Consider the following 12,120-nt stretch of genomic DNA (forward strand, 5'->3'; position numbering starts at 1 on the left):
TTAGAAAATAGACTGTATGAGTTAAAAGCTAAAATAGTCCCTAAGCTTCTTAATTCAAACAAATCCATTCTCGGTGATGACGTAAGAAAGATTATTATTGCGAAGAAAATTCCAAAGTCACCATCTGACCATTGTTTGTCTTTTGGTGTTAAACCTCCCTGGATTTTGAAAGACTGCTCTTTTGACATCTCACTGTCTATGCACAAGAAAGAAGATACTCCAAATTACGTCTTCAGGAATCTAATAGCTGAGAAAACCCAAGTATTGGACAATACTGGTTGGAATCTTTTGTACACAGACGGCTCAAAATCTCCTGGTCTGCCTCCTGCTTGTGCGGTGGTAGATGCTACAGGACGGGTTCTTGTCAACCACATATTTCACGAAAGCACTTCAACTTTCATAACCGAAGCCAGAGCTATCCTTCACGCTGCCAACCTTGCCCATAAAAACAAACTCAAAACCGTCATTGTTACTGACAGTTTGTCTATATTACTAGCTACCCGGACCCCTTCGACTTCGAGATGGAGCACCATCAACAAATTAAGGAATATAATTACTACACCCGACGGAAAAATTAAAATGTTATGGGTATTAAGTCACATCGGTTTACTGGGAAATGAGCAGGCTGATCGAGCGGCAAAGTATGCTGCTTCTGCTCCTCTAATTATGGATGATGTCATGGAAAAGTTGGATCTTCAAAGATACATTGGAAGAAAAGTTAAAGAGAAAATTGCAGAAGGAAATTTACAATACCATCATCAACACTACTCTTGCCTTAACCCTCAATTAACTCCACCTCTATATCCAACAAATGTTGAGAAAACCAAGATCCAAACATTTTCGAGAATTCGCCTTGGTCATACAATTGCAACTCACCAATGGATCCTGAAGAAGTCTTCTCCCCCAATCTGCTGTTGTGGACAAACTCTTACTATAAAGCACGTTCTCTGCGACTGCCTCAACTTTTCCTTGGCTAGAAGTATTGCATTTGGAACGATTAACCCTTTGTACATTCTACAATCAACTTCAGAACAGAATATCAATTCAATATTTTACTTTATTAATACTACTAAGCTTATTATCTAATATCCATTTATTTAAATTAGAGCCGATAGCCTGTGTTGCTAGTGCTCAATGTCTCTTTTTTTAGTCTAAGAATTCAATTCATTAGTCTAAAATTAAAATAATAATAATAAAATTGAAATTTATAATTATCTTCACTTGTGGCATCTCGAATACAACTAATCTATATTTTATCTTTCTCGTATACGCGTGAGCGAGAACAGCTCTCGTCTAACGGGTATAATGAAATTAAACGAATAATTTACAGATGTCCCCGTAGGAGAGGGAAAATAGTGCAGCCGTTTAAATAGATTTTTATTATGCTATAAATACATTATAGTATGGAGTTAGTAAGATTGGTTTCTGACAAAAATTATTTACTATTCAGTGGCCAAAACGATTTTGTAACTTAGTGGTGTTAATACTTGTTATTAGAGAAATTCGTTTTGAATATGTACAGTTAGGAGCTAATGAAGTGCTTCGGTATTAAAATTTAATAAAATCCCAAAAATGGAGTTAATCGATTTGGCAGCTTAACCATCCATATAGTTCTTTTGCAAAATCTAGATAAACCCTTTAAATTAACATAAGCTTTTGCATGTTTGCGATGGATTAGAGGTTCACTTGCAATTTGGTTCTGCTCTTCTTGCTGTGGGTGTGTCTCTGTGCCAGTTGCATACACGCTTTCTTTCTTTTTTTCATCTTCTTATTTACTTAAGTCTTTTCTTTATTTCTGCTTATATGCTTTATACTAGTTTTTAATATTAATTAGTATAAGATTTACTTCTAAAAGTCAATTGGATTTTGTTTTTGTTTTAGTTGAGTTTCATGTGTAACTAAATAAAATAAATAAATAAATAACACTGTGCATCGGAAGTGGGTATTATTTTGCATTAAAAAGTAGGCGTGAGAATCCTGATTTTTAGATGCGTAGCGCCTCTACCCACGGTGGAACAAAAACACTAATATGTAAAAATGTTTGCGGATATTGAACCACGGTCTGAGAACGTTGACAAACTATTCTATAAGACGCCATGTTACAGATGCGTTGAAAAGATAGTAAACAGAAATTTTTTCCAACTTATTCTGTCGACTTATTGAATATATGAATAAATAGATATGAATACATTGCTTTCATTTCACATTTGTGAAGCATAAAGCGGAAAATTTCTATCACTTTTAGGGTCGTATAAAAAAGATACCAAAATGGGCAATAATATAGCGGGGATTTCAAAACTCGCCCCAAGCCACACATAGTTCATTTTGTATTTTACTTTAAGTACTTCGCCGTTTTAAGATCAATGCCTGAAAAGTATTTAATCGCTCTGAGGAATAATTTTATTTTAATTAACAATTCCATCTTACTTAAAGCGATAACTTGGCAGAGGTTTTTACGTTATTTCATGAGAAATCCAAGAAAAATTCCCATTTCGGGTAAAATTTATTAGTTGTAACTATGAATAATTTATATAAATATATGCATAAACACGCGCTACTATATTCAGGTTATTACAATAGTGCTACACAATAAATAATCTAACGTATAATTGATCGAATTTAGCAGAAGTTAAGTTAGAGATGACTCAAGTAAAAACATTATAGTCGGGCAAAGCCAACCATTAAATACCCCACATCACGTTGTCTAACACAATTCTTATTTATAGAGAAGCGGGCCCAAAACGCAACCTAATGTAGTACAAGTTTAATCCTTACAAAGGGCAAGATCCAAAAATAGGCGTAGCTGGTCTAAATTTTGTAGAGTTCATTTTTGTATCAAAGTGCTATAATATGATGGGTCACTTTCCATCGCCACACATTAAAACTTACATTTTTACAAATACAAAATTTTTACAAAGGATCAATTTTCGCGACAATCTTACAAAATTAGGGTAGGATACAAAAAATAGGTCGAAATGGTCTAAATTTGGCACAGTTAATTTTTTTATATTGAATTACTATTATGATATAATTTTCATCGTAAAGCATTGAAATTTTTACGTCTTTGCCGTATGAACTTCAGTTTTCCCTTTATGAGAGGAGGTTCAAAAATTTCCTCAGCCGGTCCAAAATTTTCATGCCAATTTAAAACGCTTAAACACTACTACTTAGCCACTTTAGCCAAGAAATTTTGAAAATTACGACCTTTTTCTATACAACGGCTTTAAACGAACCGATGCGAACCATTTTCAATAGCACTCGTGCTTGGGTCACAACACGGCGCTGTACCAAATTTCATCAAAATATCTCCAAAATTGCTACCTGGAACTTGAACACAAGATTACATGGACCTACGTCAGACCAAAGAACAGACAGGCCTAGATCAATTCAGATAATGATTCTGAATCGATCGGTGTAATAAAAGTTGGGTCCATCTGAAGCACTTCTGCATTTTTAATGCGACCGCGCTAAATTAATACACCTTGTGCCACAAGTACTGTAGGGTATAAACATAAATAAACATTTCAATAATCAATAAAATTGCAGTTCTTGGGAGAAAAGAAAGAAGAACTATATGCCAACCGTTTATTAAACCAGCTTTTGGTATTTCGCAGCTTTACAATTTGAATTTAAAAAGGAAGGACCGGTGCAAACTTACGATTTTCGTAACGCACTATCTTCCTTTTCCGACAGTCTTTGCTTTATAAGTAGAGGCGATTCGATTAATCTGAAACAAAAAATGTACGAAAAATTTATTCCATTTTCGGTACGTAGAAGTGAAAAAGGTGTGAAATGATGGCAATGAGAATAATTTTCGGCTCTACTGAATTTATTTAGACAATTAATAGGCCGAGGTGCAAAAAACGCTTGCTTAGTCTAATACTTATTCCACATACAAACTTGTATTATCGGATAGGGGAAGACGTACGTTGCGTCGTCTCTTAAGGCCCCAAATATTCGAATTTTTTACGCTATGATTTTAAGTTTTAAGCATTTTGTTTAACCAAGAGAGTTTATCAACTTTTTTCGCTTCTGAGCTTTACCGCAATTCCGATTATAGTCCTTAGGTCTCTAATGTGTCAGGCAGATATGTGTCGATTGTCCTACAACGCGTTTTTGCTGTTGCCTTTCATTTTTTCCTTGGCTTGTCCTTCTCTACATTTTTCCTCTTTTATTGGAAAGCTAACGTTCATAGAAAATTAAAAGGCGACATATGTACATTTCTGATCGATGGCCAAAGCTCGAATTTAAAAATATGGAATCACTCTACAGGTTAACCATCCCTACATCACCATCCACTTATTCATATAACAATTTTTTTTAAACAATATATTATATAGTGAGCGATCGATAAACTTGTCTAGTCCGAACCATTTTCAATACCATTCGTCCTTCGTCCAAAGCAATTCAGTGCACCAAAAGCCATCAAAATCTCCCAAAAATTGCAGCCCGTAGGTCGAACACAAGTAAACAAGGCGAACAGTCGCACAGGCCAACTAATAAAAGGTGAGTCTACCTGAAGTTCTTCTGAGTGTTGCGTACATCCACTCAAACTTAATAGACCATAGTGCTACCAGTGGTGTAAATTGATCAATTATATAACTGAAGTCCAGTATGTGTGATAATCGTCTTCACAAAATTAGTACGGCTTTCTGTAATCAAAAGCATATACGTTTTTAATAAAAAATAGTTACGTTAATTATGCACCAATAAACTACGTCGAACTGCTTTGGCCAGTTAAAAACTGAAAGAAGTAAAAAATTCCAAAAAACAAATAAAAAATGAATGAATAAATAAAAAACATTGGAGGCTATTGCAAAACGTAAAGTCGTAGTCATATAATTGGCAAGTGAATGAGCGAACAGCGCATGCACAACGAACTTTTTTTTGTTATTGGTGCCGCCGATGTTACTATTCAGCATGGTTTAGACAATATCTGCAATCAAATCGTATACCAAAACAGGTCGTATTATCAAGCATACTGATACGCATGCACAAATTCCCACAAGTCAAATGATCGGCTCAGTTTGAACGTCATCATCATCGTAGTTATTATGACTAGTATCGAGTCAAAGCATTCATTTATAATGAAGAATTCAATGTCCAACACAACAACAACAAAAAATTAAAAAAATTAATTTTGTACACAACAATTCTACTTACCTCTGCCCCTGTTCAATTTAATAAGTTTTCCTTATGTTTTGATCTTAATGACAAATCCGAAATCTGTTTTTTATAAGTTATATTTTACTCTTTGTCTTAAAGTAGAAAGCCATTGCACAACATGATTAATGCACATTGAACGAGTGTTTCTCTAGCAAAAAAGATATTTTAGCTGAATCTAATTTCGAAGTTTCGCCAACTGCTTGTAAGAAATAAGATGAACTGAATCAAATCCCAAATCAATACAGAGGCCTTTATTTTATGGACACCTTCCACGTGGAATACCCTTTATATGACCGCTGGTCTTTAGCTAACCTTACTGTTTGTTTTTATTTCTTTTCCTTACTCGCTTCTAACTCCTCACTCACTATACCTTCTAAGATTTGCTTACTTTTTGCCTAAATGGGGTTTTCACTTTTTCGTAAATAAACAAGAATAAAATATCGAAAGAGAAAAAAGTTAACACAAACATTATAGTCGCGCAACCTCGGCTATTAAATAATCTACACTATTTCCCCCAATGCCACTTTTGTTTTATTTCCATGATAAAATACCAAAAAGTATGTGTCGTTGTCATAAAAAGGGCGACTCATGTGAGATGAGGTCCTAAAAATTGGCTTATTCTCCCCATATCTTTCACATCAATTCAGTATTTCAAAATATTGCTACTTAGTGATCAGAGCGATTATGAAAATTTCAAGTTTTTCACAAAATGACTTTTTCAAAAGAAGGCATTAAATGGAGAGTGGTCGTATATATCGTCCATTGCAGTTCTTAGTAAATATCATCCATAGGCCAAATCATCAAAATATATATGCCGAAATTCGTCAACATAGCTCGTAAATTGCAACCTGTAGGTTAAACACAAAAATAGCTTTACAAAGAGACAGGCAGCCAGACAAGGCCGAATGGAATCAGAAAATGAAACTAAATCGTTCGGCATTGTGTTTTGCGCTCAACCCAACTTACCGCCGTGCATCGAATGCACGATTCTTTCCTAAACACAGATAGCAAGCATGAAAATATTTAGTGTACGTCAAGCAAAGCTTTCCTTATTTGCATAAGATTAAATAAATATTTATTAATAGTACATTCAGATGTACGAGCACATAACGTCTACATAAATTTAAGTACTCGTCCATTGTAATTGTTATTCGTTTTTTTCTTATATAATTCAGTATAGCCCACTAATTGCATTCATATGTTACTGGTTTGAAAATTTAAGAACAGACCTGTAGGTGCTGTATTTTCACTCCAGTTTAATCAACTTTTTATGAATTATTTTCTTAACTAATTACACTGAACTTCGTATTTTTCTTTATTGGAAACAATGATTTATTAGAATTAGTCAATACTCATTAGTAATGATGAGCAATCAAAAGAGAGAATTTTTGAGAATTTATGAGACAAAGGAACAATATAGAGTAGTAATATTAGAGAAAGCTATTAAGCATAGCAGTTAATAATAATAAAAATTACACTTGGAGCCATTCTCGTGAGGTGTCTTGATTTTGAGGGGTCTGTGACCGGTACGTATTTGAAAATAAAAAAGATTTATGTCGTTTAATTCGCACATGCACATGCATAGCTACGAAGTAAGGGGAAATTTTAAAAATTTTGACTTTTGTGTGATTGGAGATTATTTAAATGAAAACATTGGAACATATAAAGGCAATTACGTCTTAACTAATACTATTTAGTTAATTTGCCGAAACTCTTCGTGTACTTTTCTTTGAAATGTTATTGTATATACATCGTTGAAGATTTGAATGAAAATAATGAATATTGTTTTAATTATGGTGCTTACCGTTTTGAAAAATTCCTTCGGGTAAAATGCGCTTAATATTTCAAGTTCCCGAATGCTCCTACGCACCTATGAACGGAAAATCAGCTTCACCGTGTGAGTAATCATTTTTCTTCGTCATTTTTGAGTCTTCAAGAGATCATTAGGCCCTCAGAAAAGATGACTTTTTTGAAACATTTTTCTCTAATTTCTTTCCTCAATGAATTATTATGAATTATTAGTATTAAAACTGATGCCATCTTGAAAGACGGCACTCAAAAGTCACAAACAAGCCGCGGTACGTTCATCTACAGCGTAGTGTTCACAGTTTACAAAGAATTTTAGAAACCTTCATTGAATAGTTGTATGTGAATTAGTTTCAATTGCTATAGAGTAATCCTAAAATAATTTACATATCCACCCATACATTTGGAAATTGCGATGAAGAAAATTGTTTATTATAATACCTCATAAAAGAAATGCGCTTAATGTGCGGTAAAGTAATACAAAGTAAAATGCTTGAACAAAAACAACCTGGGAGAACACGCTAGAAATTACTTTGAGTCACAGCAGCTAGTTCGTCCAAACATTGCAACAAATGTCAAAGGCATCATTTTGTTATTGATATAACGATGGGATGTTTTGAGCTTACCAAAATATCTTCAGTCATATAGCAAAGACAGATAATAATTCTCCAATTTAGAACAGGTGTATTCTTTCACACACACTCGGCTCCCGGTTTACACGATTATCTTTTTGCACCTTTTCGATTTTGCTTAGTTTATATAACAAGAAAAATTATGTGTTCTAGCATAAAGTATATACATGTATACGCAAGCTTAGATTGCGTTTAGACTTTTGACTGTCAAACAATCCCACCTAGATAATTCGATCAACGCTCAATTCTTGCTAGTAAGCTTTAGAGCCAGTGTACTTGCAGATAGGAGTTCCAGATTTTCATTTTATAATAACTGAACACGCACAATTTCAGCGATTTAGCTGAGGCAAATATTGCAGAAGTAAATGAGGTGTGTTGAGTTAGCATCGTTAATGAAATATGGGATGTTCATCTTAACGATTTTTGTCTAAAGAAATGTAAACCAATTGCGTTCACAAAAATATTTTAAATTTGAAGAAAACCCATTTTTTACCCAACGGCGACCACACTTTAAACAAGCTGATTGTTTTCAGTCGCGTATTAATAAAACCGTAATTCAATATAAAATATATAATTTAAGGTCCAATAAGTAATAGAAGACTCAATTCCGAGTCTTTACCATTTTGAGATAATCCTTAATTCGTCAATCGTGGATTTAGAAACATATCATTTATACGCCATCATTGTACGTGTGCCATGCACACATATGGACGGAAAAACAAGTGTGAAGTGTATTGTTCATTTCTATCCCACAGAAATTTTAGAGGGTACCACCTTCCACAAAGCCCACAAAAGGTTTTTGCATGTGACGACACTGTTCAAAATAATTTCCGCGAATCCCACGTGGATTAGTCCTTACAGTAAGACGTCGAAGGCTTTGATTTTAGTTTAGTGGCTGTTTCATAGGGCCAGTGAAATGGGTGCGTCCACTTTAAAGTTATAAAAAGTAGAGTATTTTGAAATATTTCGCTGTAAAGGAAAATATGAATCAAAAAAAGCAAATTAGATATTAAATCGACTACATCATTGTAGCGAAGAGGAAAGACGGCTTATTCAACAGCTTCAAAATCGAGGGGAAACGTACAAATTCACACTAAGCATCACCAAGTCGGTGAACAAACTTCGTCATAAATTTTTTAAAATATAGTTTTGAACACAAATCGTGTAGTGAAATATGCCAAAATAATATACACAAATAAATATAAAAGGAAAACTAGTAAGAAAATTAAATTCGGTCGGGACCGAATCTTTCATCACCGTTTACCCCAAAAATAGACAAAAGAAGTAAAAAAGCAAAATTCTCATATTTTATAACATGAAGTGGGCGCAGCTGATTTTCTCTATTTTCAAAATAAAAGATGTTGTGGTATAGGCATGTGGGCGCTGTAGGGGTCCCCTTTCAAAATTCTATTGCAAATTTTGTAAGCGATATCTTCATTTTCGCCGACGGGAGAATGTTTATCACAAATACTGCAAAGTTGCGGGAACAGACAGTTGGAGAAACGAACAGGCGGACAGGCTTCCGTGTATTCCAAGTTTTAAACTGGTCAAGAACTTGTAAGCTTCAAACAACAATTAAATTTTGATACACCATAATATTAGGTGGGGTGGGTAAATTTTTTTGTACACAAATGCTACATAGAATACGTGTTCATAGAATATGCGTTCAAATCTTTGTATATTTATTTGCTAAAGTTTATGAGTAATGAGCAAAAAAACAATTTGTCATTGCCTTTAAAAAACAGGGATATTCTCTATTTACGTGATGCTGTGGGCATTTACTTCGACCGATTTAGTACATTTTCAATACCAACCTGCACGCAAGAACTTCCAATGTTTCTGTCAAATTTGAAATCGATAGCTTTGTTTTCGCTGCGAGGAGAGTGCTTACAACAGATATTATACGGACGGTCAGACAGACATGCTCAATTCAATTTAGAATTTGATGCTGACCAACCATACATTGTGGTGCTTCTTCTGAATCTTGCAAACGTTTTAACAAAAACCTTCTTTCCTGATGGATTTGTTTGATTGTAAAATCAATACTTTGCTAATTTAGGAATAAGCTCATTTTATAAACATTTATGTTAAGCAATCTTAGGCGAAACTGTGAATAAGAAAACAAAATATAAGACAGAGATTTGTGTGAATATAACCTCGTTCTTAATTTAATGATTACATCCGACGTAAACTTTAATTAGAGCCTTTGCGGAAATCTGCAAACCACACTGTCGTGACACGTTTCGAAGCCGAGGGCAGTAAGATCTATTAAGCTGCCTAGGTCGGGCAATCTGTCATGCACACCAAAGCATTAGATATTAATTGGGAAACTCCTAACCACCAAATGCCCTCTGCCACATTGAACAATTTTTCTGTTTCACGAATGTCTAAAAAAAAGAATTGAAAGACGCGGTGTTAATCAATTCTCTTGCTTTCGATAAACGCGTGATAATTTTGACAAAGCGGGTTACCTTCAAGTCCAATCTTGTTGTATCATCCCAAACTGTTCGACGACGATTATTCGGTGCAAATTTAGCAGGCAAAATAGCTCGGTCAGATTCTTTGCACAGAACAGTTAATTTGAACAAAAAGAACGACTTTATCCCATAAAAATTGGTGCGAACCAAAAGGCAAAAAAGTGGAGAAATACACTTTGAAGTGACGAACAAAAAATAATTTTTTTTGGAAATGATGCGAAAGTGAAAGTATGTTGGTTGGAAAAGCGTGAAGGTGCTTTCCATGCAACAGTTTCGATTCGATACACGTCACAGAAAACACTATGCATAAAAACTATATAAAAACTTGTTGGAAACCGTAAAGCTATCATATGGTACTAGTATGGAAGATAATGACCAAATATTAATAAAATTTGCTGGAGGCGTGGTTTCAGCCGAACCAGCCCCCCGACCCCAGTCTTTCGTCCATGGCTAAAAGACTCGAAGCAGCCTTTAAACATGATGGTTATAATAGCTGTCTTAGCTATTAATGTCTGAATTGATTTCTATTATATGTACATATACATTTAAGCACAAAATAATACTTTAGTTTAAAGTTTTTGTGTATACACCTATTTCACTGTCCACCTGGAGACGTGGGATATTTTTAAATTGAACTTCTCTGCAGGATTTGATTGTACTTGACATAATTCTAAAACCATTTTTAAATATAGAAATGCTTTTACTTTATAAATGGAAGACAAATAGGAGAAAAATGGAAAAAGAGTACCTCCCCCCCCCCAATTTACAACAATACACATCCATTCTTCTGTCTACATATGTATATATAAAATTTATGAAATATCAAAGGCAAAAGGCACATAAAAATAAAAATATTTATTTGGCAGCTAGGAGAAATGCGTTTCGTGCTTAGAATTTAAAATAGTACCATCTGAACATAAAAAGCAACTATGATTTATTTCTATGGCTTTTTTGGTTAAAAATTTATTTATAAAGAAAAAGGGAAAAACTTCGTAGATAAATTTGTTTAACACAAACCAAAATAAGAAAGAGCAGGTGTTCGTTGTGAGTGCAATAAGATTTTCATGGTTTTTCAGTACTTCATATGTAAAAGCTATAAAATTTCTTGAAAAGAGAAGAAAAATACACACATATCCCCAATCCATTAAAAATTTCGTTTTCGTTAATTTGGTCTTTATTGTTATTGCTTCATTTAATATACTTTTCCAAACTATACATAAAAAAATAACCGGTTTTAAATAGAGACTTTCTGCAACGCTGGTTTGTTTTAGTACATTAGAAAACAAACAATTTCCACGGCAACAGTGCTTAAATACAGCTACAGCAACAAACCGTAATAATAGACAATACATCCAAAAAATGAATGCCTAGGAATGCGAAAACTGTTTTACACAGAACAGCAAGAAGAGGTATTTCAAAGCATTACAAAAAAAATCAGAGGTTTTTATTTCAATTCATAAGTAATTATTTCTTTGTTTTTGTCAACTCACTTTCATCAATGGACCAGATATTTGCTTCTACACAATTCTCTCTTTTTCACTACGCATTTTTACAATTACAACTTACTTGCACATATGGACACAATTCTACTTTGAAAAATATTGCACTTCAATCACTTGCACTCATTTTTTTACTTTATTTTTATCTTTTTAATGTTAAAGCAAACAAAAGAATCATTTTTTACTTTACATCAAAACAACAAACTTCTAAGCTCCCGTTGAACTAAAGCAATGCAATTTATTGCACTTTGAATGATTTCAATAGAAAAAAATTTCCACAATAATTACTTCTACACCGCTATTAAACCTCAGCGTAAGCAACTTTACAACAACGAACCCTATAAAAAGACTGATATTAATCATGTGTGTATTGATTAAAGCAAGCAACATCGTTACGATTTCAGGTTTTGTGTATCTGCAACGACTTTCATATATATACTTACGAATACAGAGAAACGTCTGATGAGAGTAAATTTTTGTAAAACATTTTATATATAAACAAAATTAAAATCCCAATGCATTTTAATATGTGGTATTTTA

The 12,120-nt window shown here is 33.7% G+C and overlaps 1 protein-coding gene across 4 annotated transcripts in view; it reads right to left on the reverse strand.

Annotated features, from left to right (window-relative positions):
• Window positions 1-11,828, reverse strand: part of LOC119642106 — a 75,940-nt gene extending 64,112 nt beyond the window's left edge. For 2 of the 4 annotated variants that reach the window (XM_038041086.1, XM_038041083.1), the window contains exon 1: window positions 11,572-11,828. The gene's annotated coding sequence lies outside the window, so the exon portion shown is untranslated. The remainder of the gene's footprint in view (window positions 1-11,571) is intronic. The other 2 variants (XM_038041087.1, XM_038041085.1) reach the window with 2 other exon arrangements.
• Window positions 11,829-12,120: the final 292 nt, after the last annotated feature.

Source organism: Glossina fuscipes, unplaced genomic scaffold (genome assembly GCF_014805625.2).
Source record: "Glossina fuscipes isolate IAEA_lab_2018 unplaced genomic scaffold, Yale_Gfus_2 213, whole genome shotgun sequence".
Lineage (NCBI taxonomy): Eukaryota > Metazoa > Arthropoda > Insecta > Diptera > Glossinidae > Glossina > Glossina fuscipes.